Here is a 26,369-nt window from a genome sequence, read left to right as displayed (position 1 = left end):
TGGCGCGTCATCCACAGGGGTCGGTGTGGGGACCCCCCAAAGTGCCTTCTACGTTCAGTCCTCATCGGCTGTGGTTGTTGTTGTCATTTATATCATTACCCAGTGTAAGATATCTCCACATATTGAATGTCACAATACATATTCTGAGGTCCGTACTTGAAAAACCTTTGTTAAAGTCCGTGCACCAATGGAATGTTGGAGATCACAGTTACACGTGGAAACAGAAAGACCGGAGAGAGAAAGGTGACCCCTCTCTTCCTCCTATGCGAAGCTTCATCGCAGTTTCTACATTCTGTTGGAAATCCCACTTTTCCTCCAAGGTTTCTGTGATGCCTGACGTCACCCTGCAGATGGGCTTTGCCCCAGCCTCCCTCCCGGGGCTCCCGTCCTGGACTCACCACCGACCGCATCTATTGCTTTGGGCAAATTGTCTCCGCTTGCTACACGAGTATGAACCTGTTCTACGATCGGGGCTATTTTAAATGGCTGTTGCAAGGAAAGCACTTTACGTAGTGCCCTGAAAGGCAACGGTTAACGGAGGAAAAGCACTTTACAGAACGCCCCAGCGTACGGTCAATTCTCAGTAAATGGTTTTGTTTTCGCCTTGTTAAGGCGAGATCCTGCCTCCCACACGCAGAGACGTGGCCTCATCTTTGCCAGCGTCAGTGGAACCCTCTCTCGGCAAGGCTCTGACTCTGGACTGTGTGCCCGAGACCGCACCTCCAGTACTAGCAAGAAGGTTGAACAGCGGCCGAACGACGTTCACCGCGCAGGGACCGAGCGCCGCGCTGGGTGGTTTTGCAAGTAACAGCTCACTCACTTCCTACAGCAGCGGCGCCGGCCCAGGAGGAGGTACTGTTCTCCCATCTTGTGGATGAGGACACTGAGGCAACCTCTTCCCGGACATTTGTCCAACTTACGGAGCTGCAAGGTGCGGGCTGTGAGTCCAAGCCCGTGAGTCTTCAGCGATTCTAACCGCTATCCCCTCTGGCGGTTACCCTGCCTCCAAACGTACAAGTAGATGACCTTTCTTTCCTCGGCTCAAAGAAAGAACAACTCTCCAGGGCTGGCACCAGGAGGGACGCAGGCGATCAGCGAGCCGGACTGCTCGAGAGCCTGGGAGGGGAGTGAAGCCCGGGAACCAGCCACTTGCACACGTCCCTACAGCTAAGTGAGTATTAGCTTCGCAGCTGCAACCTGGGTCTGTCTAGTGTCAATCCTGCACCCTCTGCCTCCGTCTCTCGCACCCCACAGCGACACGACCCATCGTCTCCCGTGCATTATTAATTTCCTATGCGGTTACGTTGTTTCTTAATACCCATGTCTCCCCAGTCAACCGTAGCCTTTCCATATGGAGTTTCAGATCCTATAAATTAAATGAGAACAGCATGTTACACAGGAATGAAGGAATGGTTGTTGGATTTGTTGTTTTTTTTTTTTTGAGATTACAGTGACTTCGACCCGTAGGTATTTATGGAAAAACACTAGGATATTTACAAATGTGTTAACGCTGGAACTGTATTTTAATTGGTTTCATGAAAGAAAAGGACTTGGAAGCCCTGGGATTAATATAATTACTTTGCTAGAAACGATGAATTCTTGGCTGGCGTCTTCTGCAGGGGACCGGGTCTGTGAGCCCCTGCGAGGCTGGAGCCCTGGCGGAGAGAAGCCCGGGGCGGCAGAACCCTGGTGTGGCAGGGGGAGCATCTGAGAGAGACGCCAGGGCTCTGCGCTTGGGGACGAGACAGTTAAAGCCTCCCCGTGCGAGCCAGTTCTATCACAGGGCGCTGGCGACAGGTCAACAGTCTGGCTGGAGCGCGGACGGGGCTGATGATGCCAGGCGGTGCCAGGGACCCCGGGGAGCCCTAAAGAGGCTCCCCACACCGGCTTTCCTTCTGCAGCCCGGGGGATGTTCCGGCAACTGCCTCATGCAAGGAAACTGGGGCTGTGTCGCTGCTTTCCGGGCGAGCCACGCTGGAGCGCTGACGTCCCCGGGCCGAGAGCCCACTGTGGCTGTGACAAAGGGACCCCGGCTGAGAGCCTGCGCAGGTGAGATGAGCCGGGCAGCTGCTGGCGGGGCTCCTGTCTCGGCCGTGGGCTTGGGGGAAGCGGGTGTGCGGGGTGAGATGACGCTCTCAGACAGCCGGATCGCTGCATGCCTTTGCCATTACCCTCATCGCTTTGTAAGAAGCACGAGCGGGCTGATCCCGCACTTCGTTCGTTCGGAAAGCCGCCTAGAAATTCAGGGAGACGCTGTCCCAGAGCGTCTAGCCGCCGGGGAATTCTAGCTGGGGCGCTCCTGTGACAGCCACGGAGCAGTGTCACTGGCAAGCCCCCGGAGGCTTCTCGAAGCCCCTCAGATCCACACCGGGCTCGCTGGTGAGCAAGGAGTATGCTGGGGGGCCCAGGGAGCGGGGTTCTAATCCACATCCCGTCCTGTAGGGAGCAGGGGGCGGCGTGGCACGGAGGGAGAGCACCACGCAACCTCTCGGGGTCGCCGCTCTCCGAAAAAGACGGTTAAATATCTGCCGCCACAGGTTTGGGCTCCTTGTGCCCCATTTGCCTCTGTTTGCTGAGCCCTCGGTGCCGGGACTGGTGCTCTGCACGCCTGCAAACCGTCCATGGACCGGCCGGGCTTTAGGACAGAAACAATGACAGTAGAAGACGGGTCCAAACTTGGAAAAGCCGCAAAGTCTCCCTGATAACCTCAGGGGAGCTCTTAGCCTTTCAGAGCATTTTTAAAAGAGCAGAGCAGAATTTTGTGTGCCGCTGAGTACATTGGTTAAGGTCCGAACCGCTGTGAGGTTAATGCGGGCGCTGTGGTAGGCGCCGTGGCCCCCGTGGGCCTGATGAGTGTCGGGTTAAGTGCGTCCCTGATGATAGGTCTGAGGCACAGACAGTAGACAGGAGTGAGCTCCGGGCTTTGGGATGAAGGCATTCTGGAAACAGCCTGGCCCAGTGGCTCACGGTGGCTGGCTGGGTGTGAGACCGGGATCCATACCCAGCTGGGGGTCAACCTCCAAGATGCCCGATCCATTGGGTAGGACGTGCTCACGATGAAGGAAATATCCTGATGCCAATAGCCAGAAGGCGACTGTTAGTTTTCTGATAAAGTCCCTCCGCTCTGTGTTCACAGATAGGTTCAGGATTCTTTCAGTGACCCTCTAGGCTGGTTCCAGCCTCCTGGGCTCTGTTCTGTTGCACTCGTGTGCCCTCCGGGCCTCGTGTCCACAGACTTGCCAGCTTCACGCTTCCCACAGCACAGGCTCGTTGCTTCTGTTTTCCTCCCGTTCCCTGATGTTATCTGTACGTCTCTGTGTGGGCTGGACCCGCAGCCTGTAACACCCCCTCCAGCAAAATGTGTGACTTCTATTCATTGTGAAGACTCACTGTGGCTTCTTCCAAAAGACATCCTTTTAGGTTCTTTTAGGGCTGTCTCTTCTTACCCTGAAAGCTGCCTGTATTATTTCTATTACAGAACCTTGTATTATAATTACCTGCACCCCCGCTAATCTGATACTGGACGGCAGGAGCTATGGCTTTGGCACCTGCTATACTCAGAATCTGGGACACTGTAGGGAGAGTCTTGTCCAACTGCAGGCAGAAAGGGAGTGTCTATCTTCTGGAGAAGGCTCCAGAAGCTTCCGAGAGGTTTGTGGTCCTCCACGGCACTGGGAACCTGCAGAGAACCACAGTAAAACCTGGGGACCAAGGCAGGAAACCAGGACTCGGATACCAGGAGTCAGGGGGCTCAGCTCCAAAGGCCGAGTGCAACAGGTGTGGGCAGAGAGGTTCAGCCCGGTTGACGACACCGAGAGCCTCCTTCCAGGCCCCACGACTGCCAGCTTGGTCTGTCCCCGACTGCAGAGGGTGGAGGCCAAAGAACTGAGCTAAAGATCGAAGCTGAGACTGAGCCGTACGGTGGCCAGTGGCAGTCATGCACTCCATGGAAATAAATCACATTTTTTCAAGTAGTCATTACAACCTTGCTTTGCTCTCACATGACAGTGCCTTGTAACCAGCCTATATGGCTCTCACTTTGCCCCCGTCCCTCGCATGGACAGCAAAGAGACTGTCCCTGAGGGACCGGGGTACGCATACAGCTCTGCTCGTGAGCAAAGGCACCCGAGGGGACACAGCTGTCCCACGGCTCCATCTGGATGCACTTTACTTCCCTCTCTCTGGGCAGAGCCCGCAGGAAAGACAAAGTTAGAACGCGGGATCACAAGCTGCGCCTGAGTCAGAACCTCGGCCCTGTGACACACACATCTCAGACTGGTTTAGACAAGACCGGACATTTGTCGGGTCGGGAGACCAAAAGGATCCAAGTGTGGATTTGCTTCTGTGCCAGCTGGATACGGAGGTTCAATGACGTCAACAGAAATTGGTGGGTGTTTACGTTTTGTTTTAATTATTCTCTGTTTCTCAAGTCTGCTTTATTCTGGGTTGATTTCATTCACAAAGAAACACTCCCCCGCGGGGCCCAGATGATACCTCCAACAGTTCCAATGTGGAAGTAAAAGGCCTCCTTCCCCAGAGACCAAGAAGAATCCCAGTGGCCTGTTTCTGGCCCCGTTGGCTCTCCAGGCCATTGCTAAGTGCGGCCAGGGTGCAGGGAATGTGGGCTTTGAGGCCCCCCCACCCCTGCCGGGCGGAGAATCACTCCCAGACCATCCACCACTGACTCCAAGCTCACTGTCGAGCTGTGGGGCAAGAAGGGAGCTTAGCAGTTACCTGGTTAGCTTCTCCCAACTCAGTGTCTCCGCGGGGAAGGGGCTGTGAAAACACCATACACTTAACGATGGCAACTTTGAGAATGAAGAAAAAGATGAACATAAAAACCATGCGTTGTCCCCCACCAGCGTAGAGATGAGACCTCTCATCATTCACTCTTTCCCCATTTACAACGTTTTCTACGTAATTTGGGGGCGCTGGTGCGGCTCAGGAAGTGTCCAACTCTCGACTTCAGCTTCCATTGTGACCTCACAGTCATGGGATTGGGATCGAGACCCTTGTCAGGCTCTGCACTGACCGCTGGGAGCCCACTTGGGATTCTCTCTCTCTCTCCCTCTCTCTCTCTCTGTCCCTCCCGCGTGCTCTCTCTCGCTCTCAAAATAAATTAACTTTAAAAAATAATGAAAAAAATACGTTTTTTTCAATAATTTGACACCGATTTACAGTTTAAAGTCTTGACTTTTACCATAATCATTTTCTTTTGTTACTCAAAAATGTTTAAAAATATACTTTAGCGATAACATGACCTTCCCAGACATGAACATTCACCTTCATCTAAACTTCTTTTTTGGCCTGGAATCAATCCCTTCCTTTTATGGGTGAGGAAATTGAGATTGGGAGAAGGAAGCAATTTTCCTAGATTTGTAGCCACTGGGTCCTTTGATCCGGGTTCTTAGTGTATCATTTGCCTCCCGTCTTTTGCCCACATATCTGCAAGGATGATAAAGGGTTTATTTATTTACTCATTTTTTTTTTTTTATTTCTGGGGGGACTTCAAGAACTGAAGGACAAAGAGACACATCTTAGCAGAGTAAGGTTCTCCTTCTATCTGTGGAGACTGCCTGAGCCGTAAGAGGGCCCGTCAGGGGCCTGACCGGGATGACAGGTAGAAGGTCGTATCTAATGGGGGCGGCGAAGCTACAGTCTCCTAACCTGTGTGAAGGTGGAGGCTATTGTGCAAACACACGTTCTTTCTAGGGCGGTGCGTGGGCGGGGAAAGTTCTAGATCTTGCTCCTGCCTCCATAGTTTCATTCACTGAACACATGTTTATTGTGCACCTGCTCCGTGTCAGGCACTGTTCCGAGTGTTGAGAAGAAGGCTGAACACATACGGGCTGTGCTCTCGGGGAGCTCACATGCTATGCAGGGGAGGTGGGACAGAATGTTAGACAAAGAAACAAAGGAAAAGGAAAAGGATCAGATGGTGATGAATAGTAAGCAGGGAATTAAAACGGAGAGCTCTGATAGAGACCGGGGAGTTGATTTTGGACTAAGCTGTCAGGAGAGGCCACTCAGGATGTGAGCATCGGGCTGGGGAGGGGGGAGAGTCAGTGCCAATGTCCCGGGACGGCCCATGCGGGGCCTGATTGAGGGGCAGAAGGAAGGCCAGCCAGCGTGACCGAAGCGGGGGGCGGGGGGACTCTGTGGATCGGCCGGTGCTCAGAGACAGGCAAGGCCAAGTGAGAGTGTGGTTTTGATTACAGTAAGGGGCTGCTGGGGAGTTTGGTGGCTGGACAGCACCGTGACGATCTGGTCCATGTTTGCAAGACCACACTGGCTTCTGCTGGAGAAAGGATGTGGGGGGTCAGGGATGGAAGCAGGGATACCGGCGGGGAAGCTGTCGCGGCGGGGCAGGCGGGGAGAGGTCGCGCCCTGAATGGCGGGGACACGTGGCTGGGACGGACGTGTTTCGCAGCCCACGGGAGCAGACCCCGGATGCGGAGCGGTGGGGTGTTTAGGACAAGAGGACGATCAAAGACCCTCCCTGGTCTCGCTCACAACAACCCGACACCTATGGGTCGCCCCACCGCTTTTCTGCTTCATTGGCAAGAGGTGGACGGGTGGCGGACAACGTTCAGATTCAGACAAGCCCGCGGCTCGGACGGGGCAGGGGCCCTGGCGCCGAGGGGCGGAGCCCGGCACCACTCCATCCCTGGTGCCCAGTGCCACCACCATCCTGCGGCATTTGCGTGCGACCGACAGGGAATCTGCTGCCGGAATAATCCGAGAGCCATTGCCCTCAAGAGCTGAGCGGACACCGTCCTGTCCGGGCGAGCCTCCTGCTCTGCGTGTCCCGGGTGCCAGCCCTCAGTGACGCCCCTGCCCTTGTGACCCATGTCCCCCGCCCCCCTCCAGTTGGCCACAAGATGACCTGGAAAGGAGCAGTTAGCTGCACGGGGGGCGCTCTGGAGAGGAAGGGTCAGGGGGCAACTTGTCACCAAACCTCCCACATGGCCTGAGTCGTCCTAAGTCACGGTCAGCAAACCTCCTCCCGTGTGGTTCCCAGCAGGGAGCCGGGGACGGGGCCGGCCTGTGAGACGGTCCCACGGGGACCAGGTTACGTGTCGCAAAGGACACGCAGTCTGGGGGGAGCCTCACATCACAGCCCTGTGGTTGGCGGCGTTTGGCCTGAGCTCATGCCCCCCTCCGGCCCTCTGCTCAGCCTCGGCCTCCACCTGGAGGCCCTCCCTCCTCCCTGGGCTCTGGGTCTGCGCCGAGGTCCCTGGGGAGCTGACGTCTTCATGCTCCCTGCTGGCGGGGATTCTGGATTCGACAGCATCGCTCATTTATTCTCTGTATGGTGCGCAATCCTGTCATCTACAGTTGGCGGGACACTTTCTGGTGTACAAAACAAACATGTGCACGCACCGCAAAGAGAAAGCACAGCGTGTTGTTTTTCCAGCCAGTGGCGGGTGGCAGGCGCTGAGCCACACTGGGGACTTTGGAGATGAGCCCAGGGGTCTCCACGGCTCATGGCGTGCGGTGCGTGGGCACCTGTGTACTCGTTGTAGTTCTTTATTTTAAAGCAAGAAAGTCAGAGAGGCGATCTGAACGTTTTTGGTGGAATATTCCACCATAGAAGCAGAAGCTCATTAAAATTAGAATATGCAAAGGCAATGTTGATTTCAACAACCAGAAACCAAATCCGGGGCAAGCGGACACGGTATTTTCAGGGTTAAAACTGGACGCGAGCTTAGACAGTGAGATGCTGTGGTCACGTCGAAGAGAATGACGCTTTGGGGTAAACCCACAGCAATTTAAACAACATCAGCACAGAGTGAAAAGTTTTGCTGCATCTGGATTATCTGTCATGTAACTAAGGTCAAGATTATAGGTCAAATGATACTTTGCATGTTTTAAAATTTTACTCCAAGAATAACAGTATCAAATATTAAATATTCATGGTGGCATCTTTCATTTTTAAAATGATTTTTATTTGGCACTTATTTTGGGTTCGTGCATCTTTGTTTTAGCGTTTTTTTTTAAATTATCAAATGTTTGTATTAGGTAGAGATCATTTTTCATGTTACTGAAATGTATAATCTTTCTCATCATATGGATTCCTAATAACAAATCATGTATTTATTATAATACATGTTTAACAGAAAGTCCCTCTTAATATAACCCAATCACAGAAAAATGACTCACCGTTTATTATTTTGGACACTCACTGAAAACCACACGAATACAGTGTTGTAAAAAAAAAAAGTACAGAATAACTTACGGTTTCAGGAACACGTTAGAATTTCTGGAAATTTCAGGATCTGTTTCCTGAGCCTGGGAGATTTACGTCCCATGGGAATTTGGAAGCACTAAAATGAACTCCTAAGGCAGAGTGAGGGATCTGTTACAAATCTAAGGCTTGACAGCTGCAGGAGCAAGGTGGGGGAAAGCCAGTAATGTAGCCCGAGGTCTGTGGTTGGAGACAATGTGTCATTTCAGATGGGTCTGGAAGGATCCGTAGTTGCTCATTAGGCAGAAAAGAAGAGAAGTATGTTCCGTCCTGTACAACAAGCAAAAGCCTGAACCAACGAATAAATAGTATGTCCAAAACAGCAGGAATCAGGAGTAAAAACAGGAACGTCTGCCCAGTGTTACGAAACTTACGACCCTAGAAGAACCCAGGCACTGATGCGTGCAGGGGGGGCGGGGAAGTAGGCCACGCCTTGGGAGTCGGATTTGAGCCCGAGTGTGTGCCCTTCCCTGCTCTCCTCCGCTCTGTCCCTTGCAGCTTCTCTTCCTCTTCCCAGGAGCCCCCACCTGCCTCACACCTCCTCCAGGAAGCCTCCCCTGCCTCTCCAGCCCCCGTGGGCCCACTCCTCTCAAACTTCTTCCCATGTCCTCCTCCTCCTCTGAATGCTGTCCCGACTCCGGCAGCCAGAACTTGCTCCTTGAGGTGTGGGAGCACCTAGGGGCTCGTGGGAATGCAGATTCTCGGGCCCCCGAGTTACCAAATCAGAATCCGCCCTCTGGTGAGATTCTGGAGCGACGTGAATGCACGCTGCAGTTAAGGAAGCTCTGGTCTCGCCCCACCACACCCCTTCCCTGGGTAAAACAGATTGGGCGTCAGCAGGGCGGGGACCTGCCAGTGCGGCCGGGACACGGCGGGGCTGCTCTCCCGGCCTGGAGGGTGGCGAGTGGACAGCGAGTGCCCCCAAACCAGCGTGCACACGGGACTTGCACTTGGGATACTGATGCTGGACCTCTTTCTCAAAAATCCGATTGAACTGGGCTGCACACATACGTGCCATTAGTTTCCAGATGATCCTAACGTGCAGCCAGAGTGGACCCACTTGTGGCCATCGCGTGGAAAGTCCTGGTCTCCAAGTGGATCCAAGGATGAGAAGCCCAAGCCTGGCTGGCAAAGGGTATCAGGGCACCAGAGCATGTGGGTCTCTGGGCTCTCTCTGGGGAACCTGGGCCCAATGAGTAGCTCCTGGGGAGAGCCAACATGGGGACCCTATCTGTGGAGTGGATCTCTCCAGAAACCTCCCTCGGGTGTGCGAGGAATGATTCTTTTTGCTCTGCACTAGACAGCACGAGCCCTGACAGGTGTGGGAAGCCCACCCAAGGGCTGGGGCAGCTGGCCTTGGAGCTGGGGCGGGGTGGGGGGGTTGCACAGGAGGCGCGGAGGGGAATCCCAGCTGCTTTCCTTGGGAAATAAAATCCCCGTGGCCGGGCCCTGCCTTTCACGCCTCATTTTTGCCGTTCTGTGTCTCAGAATTCACACTCTAACCAGAGGGAGTTTCACGTGGCCCTGGGCACGCATGCACAGACCCACACACACGTGCACGTGCAGGGCACTTTTCTTCCGGGCCTGTCTTCAAACACCTCTGTCTGCTTCGTCCGACCTTTGTCCGCCTCCTCCATTCGTAGCCCAGACATAAAATGTCCCAGCTCTCTGCCAGGGTTTCCCTGCTCTACCCAGTGGGCTCAACATTCCTCCTCTGTGCCACCGAGATCATGACCTGAGAAGTCGGATGCTTAACTGATTCAGCCACCCAGGCGCCCCATCAGTATTTTGCATCTTATTCTTTCATATTTTCTTACCTCGTGGCCGTTGTCCATGTTACTAACAGGTGACTCTGGGAAAAGGCCCAGCTACAACGTCTATAAACCGGCATGGATCATTCAGATTCAATTAAATTGTTCCAATACTTGCTTAATTAGCCAATGTGCATTAAGCCCCTTGATGTCAAGACATGGTCTAGGCCGCTAAAAGACACCCAGGAAGGGTGGGGGGTCACAGTCCCCATCCCAGAAAAGGGCCTGATTCCCCCGACAGAGAGGCCATCCAGGCTTTTCAAGTGATCCTTTTCTGGATAGCTAGACAAGTTTTTTTCTCTTTTTGTTTTCATTTACGTACAAGGCAGGGGCCCCCGGGTGGCTCCGCGGGTTAAGCGTCTGACTCTTGGTTTTGGCTCAGGTCATGATCTCACGGTTTGTGAGTTCAAGCCCTGCATCGGGGTCCGTGCTAACAGCACACAGCCTGCCTGGGATGCTCTCTCTCCCCCTCACTCTCTGCCCCTCCTCTGCTCTCTCTGTCTCTCAAAATAAATTTTAAAGAATTTTAATAAATTCAAGGCAAAAGATACTGTCTACATAGGCCCATTAGTTACATGTTCGTGTGATGTTTTAGGTATAAAATGTTCATGCTCGTCTGTGCAAGCTGGTGGCTTTTCAGTTTTTGGGTTTTTTTTTGTTTGTTTGTTTTTCTTTGCACTAAATTTGTACAACGGACGCTTGAATGCCCCTGCGCACAGCGCCTTGCTTACTGAATCGAAGCCTGTCACCTTCAGTTTGTGAATTGGGTGTGGGTATTATTTCTGGGCCAAGAGCCTAAGGCAAGGGCTCCTGTAACCCCAGACCTGAGCAAGAAAAGTGGTCCCTGAGAAACGTGGCCGCTTCGGCACAGAGGGTCCCAAACTCAAGTAGCCGCGCAGGCAAAGGCAGGTGGCACAAAGTGGGGAAGCAGGCCAGGTGCAGAGCCACGGGGAACCGCTGAAAACCCATGTTCTAGGACTCCACGGGAAGCCAGAGATCTGGAACGGAACATGTAGCCTCCTGGCTTTGGCAGCCCTTGGGCACACCGTGTAAGACCCTACCTGTGCGGGCTGGAGGCGGCTCGAGGGCCCCAACGTTGTCACATCTGCTTGGTACCGTTGGTGGGGAGTAGATGTCTCTTGCTGGGAACCCCTGCCCCAAATCCAAACTCAGAACTGTGTTGTGCGGTTGGCTCAGTGGTTTGAAAGTCAATAAACGTCACCCATTTGAACGGAGCATCTCTGAGAGGTGTCAGCCCGGTTTTCCGCAGACCTCACCCCTCCCTGTCGTCTGGCACGCCCCGTCCCCCACCGCTCCCTGCACCCACGGATGTTACCTGCCTGTCGCTTGTAGGCATGTGCATCTTTAACTATGTTTACAAACAGACACACATGCTAACCCCTCGTCTTTCGCGGGTTTACGATCTCATTGGAGACCTGCGACGGAAGATCGGGTAAGGAGGCGGAAGGAAGCAAAGAAGTGTTATCAATGACATCGCGGGCCCGGCGGCCTGGCGTGTTGGTCCGCCACGGGTTCCCTGCCCTGGAACGTCTGACTTCTGGTCTGTAACCCGTCGTGAGTTGTGACATTAGCACCAAAATACGCCAGACACTGACTCTAGTGCCTGACGTGTAATCGGAACTAATCCTTGGGGTATTATTTTATGAGGATTATTTTTACTAAACTAGCCTGCGTCAGTAGAAACCAATACAGAGGGAAACAGCCTTGGGCTCGCTCAATGCAGAAAGGCTCAGATGCATAAACCCACATGGCCCCTTAGCAGTGTTTCTTATATACAAACAGAATGGAGGTGGAATTCTAAAGCCCCAATTAAGTGGAAAAGGTCGCTTTCCTTGGTAACAATAGGCCAGGGCGAAGCAACAACAAAAAAAAAGCTACTTAGTTTGGGAACCTTTGTTCGGAAGAATCCTCTGCAAAAGCCCCCCTCGGAACCTTCTGAATGGGGACCGAACCAACCTTCTTAATCCTCTGCCTGTCTCACATAGGGTTAATTCAATGCTTGGGAGGAGGTGGGTCCCCCTTTTGTGGCAAGAGCTGGTCACAAAACAAAAACCAATTGCCAGGCTCCAGAGGGGTTTCTGGCTCGCACTCTGGGCTGAAACAAACATTGCCGTTCACCTCCCTTCTCGGCCCGGAGGGGGCGGAGGGCAAGCTAACCCTTCGGAAGGCACAGAATGTGCTGGAAAAGGTGAAAGTTCCATTGCCCACTGCAAGTTCCAGCTGGAGTGCACACCCCAGGCTGTGCCCGCCTCCTCGGCGTCCCTTGTGGGGGGTGTGCGTGCGTGGGGGGAGGGCCCTTCAGGCGCCCCTCCCCCACCCCAGAAACAGCAGGCGATCAAACTTCGGGGGCCTGGGGACTTTGGACCCTGGTTTGGAGCAGTACTACACTGAAGGCTGCCCCGACCCCAGTCCTGCCGTGGAATTTTCTATAGTTACGTGTGGCTTCCCAGGTAAACAAACACAGCCGAAAAGAAGTCGCAGGCGGGAATTGAATCAGACCTTCAGCGTTGTTGGTGATGAACCAGTTTGCTTGATTAGACGATCACAATCATGTCACCGAAAAGCCTAACCCTGTGGCCCGGAATTGAGGGTTCACCTCGCTTTCACGGGTCCTTGGCGGAAGCTCCTCATGAACTATGATGTTTTCTTAGGTGTTGCACGTGACTTTAGACCAGTTGGCATCACGAGAGATAGGGGCTCTTAGCGCCATGCCACGTGTCCTGGGGCAGACTGTCGGGCTCCTCTGGGCCTCTGCTTCCTTTCGGTAAAATTCGTATGGTTTTGTCCACCTGGGGGTTTAGCCTGAGACTCGAATGGGATCGTCGTGGCCACATCCCGAACACGCCGGTGTGCGAAGCCTCGCGCTCACGCACGTGCACGCGTGATCTTCTCCCCTACGTGGGCCTGGGAGCGGACGATGCCTGTAACTTTTTCTAGTTGGGTGTGAAGGGAAGGAGGTCCTCGAAAGCCTTCGGTCACAGTGAGCACGTCTCCGCCAGCCTGACCACGGGCTCCCCAGGGCTGCTGCCTCACCTGCAGTCAATCCTCTCTCCCGGCATCGGTGACTCTAGGTCCCCGTGCTGCTGTGCTGGCCTTCTTCCCAGGGAGCAGTGAGACCCTCCTGGGGCAGGGGGGCCGCCTGGTGCATCGCAGTGCTCAATCTGAGATCACCCTAGGAAAGCAAGGATGCTTGCCTTCAAAAAACACTCTTTTCAGGGGCACTGGGGTGGCCTTGTCGGTTCAGCGCCCGACTCCCGATTTCGGCTCAGGTCATGATCTCACTGTCCGTGAGTTCGAGCCCCATGTCAGGCTCTGCGCTGACAGTGAGAAGCCTCCTTGGGGTTCTCTCTCCCTCTCTCTCTGCCCCTCCCCTGGTCATGTGCTCGCTCTCTCTCTCTCTGTCTCTCTCAAAGTAAATAAATAAACTTAAAAAAACCACAGTGATATCAACAATTAAAAAAAAAACTGATCTTGGATATTTATTCCTTAGTACAAGTTAGGTTAAGATGTCTGTTCTTTCTGAAATAATCTGCAATTTCTAGTTGTTCATATGTACCAAGTGCTCTCCTGCCCCGGGGCCTTTGCACTTGCCACTTCTTCCTTGGGAGATGCAGTTCCCCTGGACGTCTGCTTTGTGGTCTCCCTCCTCCCCGTCACTATGGATCAGGTCTCCCGGCCACCGTGTTTATCATAGTATTTGCTGCTTCCCTCCACACACAGCCCATCCCACCTCCCTCTTAATTTTTACCCAAAGCCCTTACCACGATCTGACTCACCATATGCTCTGCTCTTTATTTGTTCGTGATGCCCTTTTCTACTGTATGCTCTGGAGGACGCGCATGCTTGTCTCTTAGGCACTGCCGACAGCATGTGGCATCTAATAAGCAGAGAGTAAATATCTGTTGAATGAATCAGCGGAGTCCTCTGTGGATCAAAAGCTCGGAGTTTTTCCTGTTGGTCACACACAGTGCTCTTTGCAGCGGGACATTGGCTGCCCCCCTCGGGCCCGCCCCAGAGACCAGGGTGGACTGGCTCCTTGGGGGCCTCTTCCCAGCAGACGGAGTGGGTGGTGAGGTGGCCCTAAGGCCTTGGTGGAGGTCACACCGTGCCAGGAGGGCGGAGGGCGGAGGGCGTCTGCAGGTCTGAGGGCTGCTCCTCTGCCCTCTCCCACACCTGGTGGGATTCTGCCCTGCAATCTCTTGACTTCGGGAAGTTTTATTTCCCCATCTGAAAAGTTAAAACAAGGAAGTCTACCTTGCTGAGTTTTTATAAATGGTTATGGACTGTCTTCTAAGAAATTAGAAACTCTTTTTTTAGAGAAACAGAGGGAGGGAGAGAGCGGGGAGGGGCCGAGAGAACGGGGGACAGAGGATCCGAAGCAGGCTCTGCACTGTCAGCAGAGACCCCCATGCGGGGCTCGAACTCACAAACGGTGAGATCACGACCTGAGCTGAAGTCAGATGCTGAGCTGACTGAGCCCCCCAGGAGCCCCATTTTTTTGAGAGAAGGAGGTGGGGGAGGGGCAGCAGGGGGAACAGAGAGTCTTACGCAGGCTCCACACTCAGCACGGAGCCTGACTTGGGGTTCGATCCCACAGCTGCGTGGCTCGATCCCACCACCCTGCGATCATGACCTGAGCCAAAATGGAGAGTCAGAGGTGCAACCGACTGAGCCGCCCAGACGCCCCAGAAATTGGACACGCTTCCATTTCTCCCAGCACATAGTAGGCCTTTCAGATCAGCAGGCACCGTGGGTGTGAATGTCTCCACAATGAGCGTGAAAGTGGCCGGGAGTGACGGCCCCGGGGGCCTCCTGCACCTGCTGTCTCCTGGCAACTCTGGAGGAAGGCGCAGTGTCCTGGGCAAAGCCCAACCCTCGGACCAGCACAGACCACTGGCAGGCTGTGTGCCTCCCCCCTTGGGCTCACCTCTGCACCTCCGCTTGTCCTCTGGGAAAATGGACACATGAATCAGGACTTCAGTGAGGAAGCCTCCTGAGCACAGCTCAGCAGCCCGCACCCGGCGACCTGGACACAGCTCGGCTCCTTTCTGTGGGTTTTGCAGCAAACACGCTGTTAGTCCCCATCCCCCACTCGTCTCCACACCTCCAGCCTTCCTACTGGTCCTTTTTTATCTTATCTTATCTTATCTTATCTTATCTTATCTATTTTTTGTGTAGCTATGAAAAAACTATCTGTGAAATGCCTCCTCTTGCAGGGTATTTTCTCAGGCTTCGTGATGAGGGCACAAAGCTCTGGAGTTCAATATTTCCAAGCTGAAAGGTGAGACATTTATACAGATGGTGACCAGCTTGGGCATCTCTGTTTGGCGTCAGAAAGTGCTGCAAATATCCGAGGTCGGAGGGAGGAAGGAGAGCCATTTCCTCCCACGGGAAAAAGAGAAAGCTTGAAATTCACTGAGCTTTTTTTTTTCTAACCTTTTGTTTTTAACTATTTAAAATTTTTAAATTTTGAGATAGAGAGTGTGAGCAGGGGAGAGGCAGAGGGGGAGAGAGAGAGAGAGAGAGAGAGAGAGAGAGAGAGAGAGAGAGACAGAGAATCCCAAGCGGGCTCTGGGGGTCAGCATGGAGCCTGATGCAGGGCTCGTCCTGGGATCATGACTTAAGGCAAAATCAAGAGTCAGCTGCTCAACCCACTGAGCCACCCAGGTGCCCCCAAAATACCACTTAGCTTTTCACAAAAAGGCACGGAGGAACTTCCATTTCTTTTTAATGCTTTTATTTATCTTTGAAGGAGAGAGAGACAGAGCATGAGCAGGGGAGGAGCAGAGACAGAAGAGACACAGAATCGGAAGCAGGCTCCAGGCTCTGAGCAGCCAGCACAGAGCCCGATGCGGGGCTCGAACTCACGAACCGTGAGATCGTGACCCGAGCCGAAGTCGGATGCCTAACCGACTGAGCCACCCAGGCGCCCCAGCATGGAGGAACTTTAAATGCATTGTCCCAAGTGAAAAGAGCCAATCGGAAAGGCTACATACTGTAGGATTCCAAATATAGGGCATTCTGGAAAATACAGAACTATGGAGACGGTAAAGAGATCAGGGGTCGCCGTGGGCCCAAGGGGAGCACAGCAGATTTTGAGTGCAGTGGAGCTAATCTGTCGGATACTGTAATGGTGGTTACATCCCATACATTTGTGCAAGCCCACAGAATGAACACCACCAAGAGTAACACTAACGTCAACTGTGTACTTTAGTTAATACCAAGGGACCAGTAGTGCTTCATCAGTTATAACAAAGGGAGCATAGTAACGCAAGATGTTGATGTTAGTAAGTAATGGAGAAAACTGTTGGGGGACAGGAAGCGATAGAGGGGAAGGCGCTGTGGTATCCCCTCGATGTTTCTGTTAGCCTAAAGTCTATTGATTCACGTACAGTCACACACACACACACACACACACACACACACACCAGTTCAAGAAAGCAGGTTCACTAGACTGGATAAGATTTAAGCAGGTGGAGTTCAGAGGTGAACCCCCGACACCCCAACGCTTCTGGGCCACGCCGGGATGGCGTCTGTAAGGGGCAGAGCTTTGACCCACTTCCCTCTTGGATAATGAACCAGCCATAGGTTTGGAACATTCTAGTGTCAAACAAGAATAAATGAGAAGCTCGAGCACCGGTGCACTGCCATGGGGGAGAGAGGAAAAGGTTTTCGACCAAACTCGTTTAAGTCTTGGGTCTGCTGTCTATCAGCTGTTTGTCCTCGAACAACTCACACCGTGTCTCTGGGCCTCTGTCACCATTTACATTTGACCAAACGGAGTTCATTGGTCAAGTGCGATGATATCTGTCTATCAGAGGGTGCTGAGAAGACTAAAGTCCGTACCCAGAACGGCGCTCGGTACCAACGGTCGGCTGCTATTTCTTTTCTCTTTTTTCTTCCTTCCTTCCCTTTTAGTGGCAGGAGGAAAAATGAATGGGAGGAAGCGGTGTCTCTCTCGTGCGCGAGGCTGGAGGGAGGGACTTGACAATGGGTCCCTGTACCTGAAATTTGCAGGCATCCCACCTGGTGGCCGCCATGCAGGGTTTCCCGTGTCCCATTTCCATCTCTGTATTCGGTGGTGTTCGTTTCTAATGACTCTATCCTACTGACCCGTATGCTGATGTCATAGTTTCAGCCAGCACGGACTTTGCTCCCAGATCTCTGCTTCCCCTTGGCCCCTTAACCATATCATTCCTCGCGGCGACTGCTCTATTGTGAGGCTGGGGAGGCGTTCACCAGTGTCCCTGAAAAGATACCCAGGAAACAGCCCCGCGCTGAGATTTCCACTTGGCACCCCAGCAGGTGGCCTTTGGGGTCAGGGTCCCGCACCCTGTTCTCGAGGACCAGAGGGCACCCGGCTTTTAGAGGCACCAGAGCCCAAGCTTGTGCTTAGGGCCGCAACCCTGTATCTGGCCGGTGGTCACAGAGCTCATGCAGCCTCACCACCCTGCTCTCCTCCCATCTTGGACTCTCCCCCCACCTTGTATAACCCCCTCCCCGTGACTGCAGACCGCGGAGCAGGGGTCCATGGCCCAGCGCCTGAGGAAGTCGTTGCAAGTGGGGAGTAGCCGTTCAGTTACTTAACGGCCCGCACAGTCCCTGAGCTGCTGGGGATCAAAGAGGAAAAAGAATCTCAAATTGAGCAAGGGTTCCTCAAATGAGCCCACCTTGGAGGTGACCGATGGTGACTCTGCCGTGGCTCCAGTTGTGGGGGCAGCTCCTGCCAGGGCCATTTCCCTTGGCGGCCACGGGGCGGAGAAGGGGTGGTGTGAGCGAGCGGCGGGGCAGGGGTGGGGGGCACAGAGGCAGGGGCCGGTGGCTTTCTCCCACTACGTTCGCAGGCGGCCTCCCGGGGAGGGGCTTTCGTTTCGGCAGAGTCTGCACCCCACCCCCCCGATCCGAGAGGTCTGGCAGATGTGTTCAGTTAGAGAAACACGATCGAGCGGGAACCCTTTCCCTGTAAATCCCACCCAGATGCTCCTGGGCCGACCGCGGTGGCCGCACAGGGTCCTTCTCGAATGTCCAAATCCCTGTGCTGGCTTCTCTACAACAGATGTTCCCTTGACTCCTGTGACATTAATTTACAAACTTCACATACGCTGAGCTGCGGGCCCCACCCTGCTGCATATGCTTTGCACGTTGGTGCCCAGAAAGCACAGTTTTATGGGTCTGTAGAAACTCTGTGCTGTTCTGCCCTTGCTTTCCACGTGATTCTGCTGTCTTTTTCCCAGCAGCGTTTTAGGCTTGTCCTCGAACATCACAGATGGAAGCCGCCATCCCAGAGCCTCCCCACCCCTCCTCCCAACACCTGCCAGGGGAGGCAATGAGCGGCATAGAGAGGCCGTGTGTCCCCGAGATTGCCGGATTCGGTGACCAGCGCACGCCCAGGGCCCGATCCTACCTTCCGGTCAACGTAGGACCCTTTCTGTCTCAAACCCTGATTCCCGAGAAGATCGCCCCTTTACAGACAACACATTTTAAAAACAAACGCTTCAGCGATGTTTAATATTTTTGTCTCTTTTAAAGGATTATATTCGAGCAGGTGTAGACTCACGGAGAACTGAGGGAAAGGTACAGAGAGTTCCCACACATTCCCCTGCCCGCCCCCCAGCCTCCCGCATTGTCACCACCCCCACCGGAGCGGGACATTCCTTACAAACCACGGTTATACCCATGACACGTCAGTATCGCCCAAAGTCCAGGTTTACTTAGGGTTCCCTGTTGGCGTTCGTTCTGTGGGTTTGGGCAAATGTGTAATGACATTATGGTGCCACCCGGAATAGTTTCCCTGTCCTAAGTCATCCTCTGTGCTTTGTGTGTTTGTCTCTCCTCTCCCCAGACCCCGGCAACCACTGATCTCTTTACTGTCCCTCGTTTAATACTTCTGAGGTTAAACTGTTACCCCCGGAGGTCATAGGAGTAAAGAGCTAACCATCAAAGCTGAGGAGGTTGGGTCTGGCTGGGTGTCCACTTTCGGAACAGAAGCATTTCAGAAAAGCCTTGACCACACCTTTCCTATGAGTAACCAGATGATGTTTGTGTCTGTGGATGTGGCTCAGTCATGGCTTCCGAGGACAGGTGCCCTTGTGGGCACTGTCCAGAGTGTTCTCCTCCGACATCCACTCCATTCCCACTTCGGCACATATCCCCAGCTCTGGGGCCTGGTGCTCTCCTAACTTACCTCTGGCTTCCCGGGGCTCCCTCACTGGATCCGCCCCCTCGGAGCAGGACCCAGCTGTCTTGTCGTCCAGGGTTCCCAGCACGGAGGACAGGGTCCGGTTTACAGTAAGTGCTCACCAGATAATTCTTCGAGACAAAAACGGGTGTCCTATCTCACGCGTAACGCTTTCTAACCCAGAGCTCCGAAGTATTATCTTGGTGTTTCTCAATCTTTGGGGGACACGGAGGGCACCTGAGAAGCCAGGTTCGCCAGCCTTGCCCACAGGGGCTCTGAGCGTGTCCGTGGTCTGCGTTTCAACCCAGGCTGAGGTCGCTGCAGGATGCCTCAGAGAAGGACCTAGCAAGACTGAGTGCTTCAGGGGAGGGGCACTGTCCATGCTTGTCTGTGCTCAGTGACCGAGGGATGCGTCTGGGCCACACGGGGATGTGTTGATTATCTCATGGATGATGAGCCACAGAAGTCTCGCCCTCAGATGTGAAGGCTGGTCCAGCGCGGCCCTTTCCCGGCTGATGGAACTTGAGCAGATGGCCTCCCTGCCCTGAGCCTGCTTCCGCCTCATGCGATGGGGACATCGGTCTACGTGAAGGTCTTTTTCAGTCCTCGTTAGGCTGTGAGATGAAGAGTCTAGGGACCGTGTGCGGGCAGCTGCAGGTATGTGCCTGTAACCGGCAGGAAGGGGCGGAGGAGACCACAGGGGACCCGCTGCCTCGCGAGCCGCTCTCTGGAGGAACCCTGTTCCGGCCACCAGCCGCCCCTCGCTCAACCACGTGCAGGGTTCCCCCCACACAAGGGGAAGCGGAGCCCAGCAGGCCTTCCTTTCCCTGTTCTCCTCGCTCCCGGCACGTTAGCCTTTGTGGGTCTACACCGTCGCTGGACTCAGCCTGCGCTCTTGGGGTGCTTCAAGCCAGACGGGTTGTGGACACTGCGTGAGACTGGGAGTCAAAATGCTCAGATTCTAGTCTGGCTCCACTGCTGACGAGCTTGGGGCAGGTGACGTCACCTGTCTGACTACAGTGTCCCAGGTACACGGGTGTGGGGGGGTGCATATTCATGGCTACGAGCCTGGAGCCCAGAGAGCCCAAATCAGGATCTTTTGGGCCAAATACACAGAACGAGGTTCTAACCTCAGGGCTGCTGAGACAGGGGGTCTGGAGCCAGGTACAGACACAAGAAATCGGGGGCAAAAAGCACTCTGTAGGGGAGTCTGAGGTCCTCAAGGGCTTTCCGGGCACTCGGCTACAATGTGTCCCTCATTAATCAACACAGCGCGGCTCACCTCTTAACCTGCCCCCGGCACCAAACAGGCAGCCCGCTTCGCGTGGATGCAAACACTCCCTCCCGTTGGTGTTTGCTTGTGAAATTGAGCTTTTGCCATCAGAGGTCTTTTCCTGCTGTTTGGGCATCAAAGCACGTGAACCACCATTAACAAGAGGGACCGAGTCTATCAGGAAAGTCGTGGGGGCTCAGCACAGATGCAGCCCATTTGGGGCAAACTTGTGCAACGCCATGGCCAGATATTCGACACCTGCCACATCGCTTGAGCTTAGGGTGCCCGACCTAAGTCCAGCCCATGAGTTACGTGTGCATGGAAGCCGTGTTCCCTGAGCCCCAGGAGGATGCCAGGAGCTGTGTCGTGTTCTACGCTCTCTGGTCTCATCATGGCGCATGGGCGACCATCGTATGCCGTTACGTCCCCTTTGCTACACGTTATTGTGACTTTCTCACAATACTAGTCTTGTTTTCACAGACATCATTTTATAGCAATAGTGATACGAACAGATAGACGTTTTTGAGCATTTCTATGTGCCGAGTATTAAAAGAAACGCCTTTCATGCATTGCCTCACAGCCACACTTCGAAATAATGCTTATCACCCTCAGTTACATAGAAGAGAAATAAAGACCAAAGTACGTGAGTGCCTTTGGGGGAAAATATTATTTTGGCCAATGGAGAGGCTGATACATTAGCTCGTTTTGCTTCAAGAAGAAGCAAAAATAAGAAAGTTAGGGGAATCACAGTTACCTGAATCACCCAACCTCTAACGTTGGCTTGGAAGGAACCACTGCTTTCCTTAACACAGTTCTGGAAGAGGGGCTCACGCTCAACTGCCATTTTGTGCTGTGAGCTCTGCCGGGGCATCAACCCTCCCAGACTCCTCTGAGGCCAGCCTCCCTCCCCGCTGCCGCAGATGGGGGCACGGATGCTGGAAGGCCAGGGCTTTTGCCATTTCTGAGACCCAGGGGAGGACACTTCCTAAGGCACATGAGCTCTTGGCTCCCGTGGAAACTCACCGCCGTGAACATCAGCAGACTGCTTGTGAGGAGAGATCATGTCCAGGGAGCCGCAGATAATGGACAAATCCAAATGTGCTTCCGATCACTCAAAACCCAGTCTAAAGGGAAAAAGGAAGGAACCCAGCTAAAATTCCGGCAAGAGGACTTTTCAAAAGAGAATCACAAAATTACAAACTGACTCACTGAGCTAAAGCGAGTGGGTTGGCCTAGAATGTCTCCTGGTCTCTGTTAGTCTTGTCCCCGCTGGAACGTCCTGGGAGTGGGGACGGTCCTCAGGGGACCTGGAATCTCTGTGCCCTCACATGCTCAGTATACACACAGCTGCTAAAACATCAGGGCCGTCGATGTGAGCGTCTGCCCTGAGCTGCTGCCTCCCGTGCTCAGAAGTGGGGTGCGGCCACCCCCAGATGCCCTCCAGCTCAGCCAGGCATCGTGGGCCCCCAGGTCAGGGTGAGGGGAGCACGTGCCTTGCATGGCAGGGGGGACACCGTGGCCGGTTCCTCTCGCCGCAGGCTCAGGGACCTCGTGTGCGTCCCTGGGGTCCATCACGGTGCCGGTGGGGACACAGAAGGTCTTTCCATGAGACACCCTGAGGCTTCCCGCTCTACCTTCTCCTGTCACACCATTTATTGTGTTCCCTCGTCCTGTGCTAACGAGGATCCTTGAAAAATGACCGGCATGGTAATGATCTACGGAACTTACTGTAGGTAGCAATTAAATCTGGCTAACGGCCAGCCTACACTGACACATTAAAAGGCCTCCAGGCCGCGATTTATGAACACAACTCGGCCGCCTCATTTGTAGCTGAGGCCTTTCTCTGGTTCCCGCTGAAGAGGTCTGGCCTTGGAGGGAGTGATCTCCAGGCCTCCCCCAGCGTCAGCCTGCTCACCAGGCCGCCCAGACCACCTTAGCCGGGCCTTCCTGGCCTTGCTGCATCCTCACGGCCCCTGCTGGCCTCTGTCCGTGTGACGTGCGGGTCAAGGTTTCCGTGTGGAAAAGGCACAAACCACCGAGGAGCCTTCCCGTACGTAACGCCGGGGATGGTTCTCAGATGTGGTGAAAATGCTCTGGGGACAAGAACTGAGACTAAGTGCTGACATCTCACTGTCCCAAACTTCGTTGGCCGCTGGGTGTGGTGGACATTCGGCTCTGCTGGGGCACGAGGACCAAGCTATCCGGGGGACAGCGCCCTCCGCGGAATCACGTCTCACTCATCCGGCCTCCGTAGCCGCTGCGACACTGCCGAGGAAGGGAAAGGACCGAGGAGCCCAGACGTGACCTAAGACCATGCGACCCGCTCACAAGTTCACGAGCAGATGAGAGACGCCCAGGCTGTCCCCGGGGCCCGCGTGCCCTGCTGGCCGGCTCCACTCACTGACATCGCATTAGTCAACACTCAGCCCCAGACCGTGCGTTCTCTTCCCTCTGAGATGGCTAATGGTTTTGCGTCCCAAGACCAAAAGCAGAAGCGTCCAGGCCGCCTGAAGATGATTCACACTCTGCTTCTCGGAGGCCTGGGTTTACTGGGCGCAATCTTGCTGGAGCGGTCGGTGGAAGAAACTGCAGAGACGGGGCCTGGCAGGCCAGGCGGGTGCAGAGGACATCTGGGGACAAGGAGTGGGATGGCTTCTTGATGATGTCATTGTGACTGCCGCCCAGTGAGTCCCTGAAACCCCTCCTCACACCAAAGACGTTGGCAAGCGTGAGGCCACTGAACACAGAGCGATGACTTTGGGGAAAATAACTAAGTATCTCTGCGACCCAACTCAGCTCCAGCACAGCCTTCCTCAAAAGGACCAGGTGGGGCAGGGTTTATCTGTGGGACATTTGGTGCCGAAGAACAAACAATGCGTCTGTGAGTGTGTGTACTATATAGAACCTTCTGGGATTATGTTCAAGTCCGGGAAGAATGGCTCAAAACATGACTGAGATTGATTTGCACCAGCAGGCTGAAGAGATAACCGGATCAGATTTTGGTTAATTTGGAGAAGGAGCAACATGTATTAGTTTTCCTGCCACGGTCTAAAGTTCTTTAGAGTTTGCCCTTGAGATGAGTTTCCAGAAAGAGGGAAGGACGTGGAAGGTGACAAGACGGCCCCCATCTCCCTGTGTGACTTTCTGGGAAAACCGAAGCCGCTGACTGGAGAGGGAATGGGGTGTCCTGGGGCCAGCGTAAGGACCTCTGTCCTGGGGCACAGGTGCCTGGGTGCATCCGGTATGGAAGCCATCAGTCCACTGAAACCCAAAGATTGCTTTTGTTTCGTTTTGTTTACAGCTTTATGAAGGTATACTTTACAAATACGTAATTGTACGTATTTAAGACATACAACTTGAGGTTTTCATGTACATATGCACTGTGAACTAATTCTCAAAAGCCAGCTCATTAACATATCCATCGTGGAAATAGTTACCTTCTTTTTATGCATGGGGGTGAGAACACTTAATCATCTACCCTGTTAGCAAATGCCAAGAATGCAATACCATATCACTAACTCTAGTCACCCGTCTGTACATCAGATCCCCAGCACTTAGTCATCTCATAACTGAAAGTTTGTGCCCTCTGGCCAGTATCACTCTATATCATTTCTCTTAGCATAACGTCCTCCACGTTCGTCCATGTTGTCACAACTAACAGATTTTCCTTCTCTGTAAATGTTTGATACTATTTCATTGCAGATCCATTTATTTACTGATGGATGCTTAGGCTGTTTCCACATCTTAACTATTGCGAATGTGCTGCAGTGAACATGGGAGCTCAGGTATCTCTTGGAGATCGGGTATAATTTGGTTTGGGTAAATACCCGGAAGAGAACTTGCTGGATGATAAAGTAGTTCCATCTTTAATTTTTTAAGGGACTTCCATACTGTTGTCCATAATGGCTGTACCCACTTACCAACACTCTATCAGGACTCCTTTTTCTGTGCTTCCTCGCCAATATCGATCCTTTGCCTTTAGGGACTCACCATCCTCAGGGGTGGGAGGCTACCTTGTGGTGGTTTTGCAGTGCACTTCCTGATGGTTAGTGATCGTGAATTCCTGGTCATGTATCTGTTGGCCATTTTTACATCGTCGAGAGATGTTTAGTCATGTCCTTTGCTCATTAAAAAAAGTTTTCCTAGGGGCGCCTGGGTGGCGCAGTCGGTTAAGCGTCCGACTTCAGCTCAGGTCACGATCTCGCCGTCCGTGAGTTCGAGCCCCGCGTCGGGCTCTGGGCTGATGGCTCAGAGCCTGGAGCCTGTTTCTGATTCTGTGTCTCCCTCTCTCTGCCCCTCCCCCGTTCATGCTCTGTCTCTCTCTGTCCCAAAAATAAATAAAAAATAAACGTTGAAAAAAAAAAGTTTTCCTATTGATATGTGGTAGTTTCTTACGTATTTTGGATATTGACCCCTTATCAAATCTATGATTTCTCCCACTGCACAGATTGCCTTTTCACACCGTGGTTGTTCCCTTTGTTGTGCAGAAGCTCGAAGATGTTTCCTAAGGCTGAGACTCCTGAGCTAAGAATAGAGCTATTTGAGCTTTAACTGACATCCTACTGAGAAGTTGAATCAATGGTCAGTGTCTGAGGCCACGAAAAGTGTCAGCTAATGGAGTATCATAGGGGCTCTGCCTTTAGGGTATCTGTGTACTCAGAGGGACTTCATCTTCAATGACCGTGATGCAAAGAATGTCTGAATAATTTAAAACGGGCCTTGGGCATGCTGGCAATCAGAAAACAGGCCGGTCGCCTGCCTATATACTTATGGGGCGGGGCTCTGTGTTGCTCGGAGAGCAGAGACAGGACATCGGGGCTCTGAGCAGGGGGACACGAAAGCAGGAGGTGTGGTTTAGGCCTCAGTAGAATAGGTGTGGTCCAAACAGAGCTGGGGAGGTCCTCAACCCTAAGCTTAGCCCAACCGTATTTAAACTCTGTAAGTATCTCCAACCAGTGGAGATGCTATCGGGACGGAAAGAGGGGAAAATGAAGCAAGGAGGTTTTGACTCCGTTTCACCAGCTGTGGCAGGCAGGGACCAATCGTGGGAGCGAAAAGCTTTCAGAGAAACAAGCGTGGCCAATCCTCAGCTGGTACCCGAGAGTCAGGTACAACAGACAGACCACCAGTTACTGAAAGGTGATCGGCGCACCTGTTCTCTGCATTCATTGTGTTGGTCAGGGCATACCCAAGAGCTTATCTTGGGAGAGGAGGCTTGAAGTTAAGGGAGATGCAGAAATAAACACACTTGCCTGGATATCGAGTGAAGGAAGTAACTCAGAGACAAGATCTAAGACCTTGAGGAAGGATACCGTTGACCCCACACAGTTTACGGGGACTGGTAGCAGGTGATTTCCAGGAATGGCACTGGGGAAGCAGAGATGAGTATTTTATGGCAGGCCCAACAAAGAAGATGCGTAACTCGTGATCTGAATAGTAAAGAACGCTTGGACAATTTCAAGGAACGGTACACATAATCCAGAGTGGAACACTGAGAGACACCTAAGAGATTAAGTATGCCCATTTGGCCCTGAGGCCCAGGAAGTGATTGACAGGAGGTTCAAATGTCTCCGTATGCCAGATCTAGGGAGGGTCTGGCCCTGAGTCAGGGCTGGTACGGGCAGTCCACCGTGCCAAGGACCCACAGTGTTTTCACGGTAGTTGAGTTTTGAGTGGCATAGCCCAAGCTTGAATTTCAGAGAAAAAGGAAAGGTCTCATTTGGACAGGCTTCTCCTGACACTATGTGTGCAAAAGTCACACACTCCACTCCTGCTCACATCCTGTTGCCCTGGATATAGTCACAAGGGCACACCGACCGCAAGGGAAACTGGGAAATG

At 53.3% G+C, this 26,369-nt stretch overlaps 1 long non-coding RNA gene across 1 annotated transcript in view; it reads left to right on the top strand.

The window, feature by feature from the left end:
- Nucleotides 1-273: 273 nt before the first annotated feature.
- The window catches only part of LOC122497501, a 90,633-nt gene continuing 64,537 nt past the window's right edge, over nt 274-26,369 (top strand). Inside the window, exon 1 of the long non-coding RNA XR_006301133.1 lies at nt 274-2,049. This is a non-coding gene — a long non-coding RNA (uncharacterized LOC122497501). The remainder of the gene's footprint in view (nt 2,050-26,369) is intronic.

The sequence above is a fragment of the Prionailurus bengalensis genome, chromosome A3, assembly GCF_016509475.1.
Source record: "Prionailurus bengalensis isolate Pbe53 chromosome A3, Fcat_Pben_1.1_paternal_pri, whole genome shotgun sequence".
Classification (NCBI taxonomy): Eukaryota; Metazoa; Chordata; class Mammalia; order Carnivora; family Felidae; genus Prionailurus; species Prionailurus bengalensis.
Note: the sequence above shows the minus strand (reverse complement) of the source record. Positions and strands in the feature narration are given on the sequence as shown.